We start from the raw sequence: 2,836 nt of genomic DNA, 5'->3' as shown, positions 1-2,836 counted from the left end.
ATATTTTAGGATCCCTTCGATCCATTAGCAAAAAAACTAGAAAAAATAAAGAAAGATTCTATTAATTTGGCACATGTTAAGAATATTAAAGATGATAAATTTATATATCATGTGGAACTAAATTAGAGGATTTGTATAATAAATAAGTGGTTTCTTACCTTTCTGAAGAACCATAAGCTAAAGACATCATTTTTAAAGAAATGACAAGAAAGTTGTTGTTGGAAAAGGAAGAACCTCATAAACTTGAGAGTAGGGTTGTTTGGCTATTAAGTTGGGATGAAAATACTAAATTTTTCCATTGTTATGCAAGCCAAAAGAGAAACATCATTACTATTTGGAGGGTGGTGAGAAGAGATGGGTCAGTGTCTTCTAATTTTGAGAATATTTCTTAGATGGGGATATACTATTTTACAAACATCTATAATGTTGAGAGAAGAGATATTATAGAAAAGGTAATCAAGAAGACTTCATTTTCCCTTAGCTTGTAAGTGTAGTAAAAATGACCTATCTAATGGAAGAGGTGTCAAAGGAAAATTTGCATTTTGTGCTACAAAGTTCCCAAAAAGACAAAGGTCGGAATCTAGATGGGTAGACAATGGTTTTCTTCTTTAATAGGCATTTTAAACATTATGGAAGAGGAAATGTTGAAAGTGGTTAATGAATCAAGATCCTTTAAGAGGATTTGAGCACCATTTAATGTGATTTTCATATCCCTTATTATGGAATTCGATAACCTAGTTTCCTTTGAAGAATACAAACCTATATATCTATGTAGTTGCAATTATAGGATTCTTATAACGGTCATTGCAAGAAGGGTTAAATGTTTTATTTCAAAGTCCATTTCGAGTGAACAATTTAGCTTCTAGAAAGGAGGAAGATTCAAAAGGTTATTGGAGTGGCAAAAGGAGGACATTAATAAATCTTGAAAGCTAAAACCTATGGTAGTAAAGGTTGACTTATCAAAGGATTGGCTTTAATTGGAGTTGATGCTTATTCATTTGGGATTATGTGTTTCATTTGTGAATTGGTCATGAATTGTGTTACTACAGTTTCTTTCTTAGTGTTGATTAGAGAATGCATTATTGCTTTCTTTGATCCAAAGAGAGGATTAAATCAAAGTTGTCCTCTTTCTCCCATACTTTTTCTTATTATAGTAGAAGGTTTGATTAGGACCCTATTGGATGCTAAGAGATTTAGTGCATTTAAAGATATTAGAATTGGTAGCTCGGTCACTTGTCCCATTTGTCATTCAATGATGTCATCCTATTTTTTTGTAATGGGACAAGAAGATATGTGGTTAATATATAATATATTTTAAACATGTATTATTTAGTTATCGGTATGATGATAAATGTTAGGAAATGTACTATTTCTTTTATGGGCAGTGTAAAATAGAATTTTACAACATTTTGAGGTTGAGCCAGATTTGGGCATGAAGTGTCTAGGATTTATCTTAAAGCTAATTGTAGAGCTATAACTAGGGTCTCTCACACCACCAATTATTCCACATTATTAAGTCAATCCGGGATCGTTTTGTTCTTTCAAGGAGTAACTCAATCCGAGGTTGTTCTGTCCAAGTAGTGCTCGGTAGTATAGCATTCTAATGACTTGAAAGGAAACAAACACTAAGTTGTAACTAAACCAATTCAGGAAATGAAATCACACAAGGCAAATGATCAGTCAAGGGTACGGAACCAATAACCCTTCCCTTTAGAAACTGATAAAGAAAGAAAACCAAAGCATGGGCTTATAGGTCAGGGAGCTAAGCAGCGTCTTGCTGGGCTCACGACAGCCTTAGGCCTGCTATCACGCAAAAGCAATAAAGGCAGATTAGCGAAAGTAAACTGGAACAACAATTCTTAAAATGGAACAGCAGTAATGAAATGGAACAGCAGTGAAGAAATGGAACAACAAACTATCATAAACAGGAAACGTCAATCATATAAAATGGAACAACAAACCCAAATGGAACAGCAACCCAAATGGAACAGTAAACCCAAATGGAACAACAAACCCAAAAGGAACAACAAATCCAAATGGAACAGCAACTCCAAATGGAACAACAAATCCAAATGGAACAGCAACCCCGAAGTATGTACACGGTCTATACTACTGTAGCGATCCGAGAGCAATGTATGATGCGACTATGTTTCTGAACAAAGTGATATTATCTTCAAGTCTCACAAGTACTTATTTCATATGAATCCAATAATGGTAACATTCATACCCATAACTTGCTGTAGAAATGAATGCAATTCGAATAGATTCAGTTTGTGTAATACAGAGACGTGAATTAAAGAACTTATTCAGATTCAAATATTAATTAAGAAGCATAGTCTATGATAGCAAAGATATATCGGATTACTGTAATGAAAGAAATAAGCAAACCACACAAATCACCGTATGATACAACAGCGAGTGACCATCGGAACTGGGCCCTTGGCTACGATGGTACACTGCTTAGAGTTACTTCAGATGTAGAAATGAAGTGAACACCAAGTCCTTTATATTGATTGCATTAACAAAAGTATACAAAATCAGATCTTACAAAAGCTTAGTGATCAAAATCGTTCTGAGTTTTTAATTATAATAACAGTCATCCCCCCCAGGCTCGATGGCGTGGTACCTTTATATAACATAAATGACGGAGATGTCTAGATACAAAAGATAAGCTTTAAAGCAGTGATCCCTGAGGATCGAAGATCCTGAGCGATTCGCTAATCATTCAGGTCTCTTGCGTTCTCCGTCACGGTATCCTGCGCTCTTTTCCTGGATTATTCGGCTCCAATTTTACTTGATCTTGTCCGCATCCGGTTCCCTGTCGACGGGGCAGCAG

This window comes from Pinus tabuliformis, chromosome 6 (genome assembly GCF_031772625.1).
Source record: "Pinus tabuliformis cultivar Carrire ecotype Pingquan chromosome 6, CPIR1, whole genome shotgun sequence".
In the NCBI taxonomy this organism is placed as follows: Eukaryota; Viridiplantae; Streptophyta; class Pinopsida; order Pinales; family Pinaceae; genus Pinus; species Pinus tabuliformis.
This window is presented reverse-complemented; position numbering follows the sequence as displayed.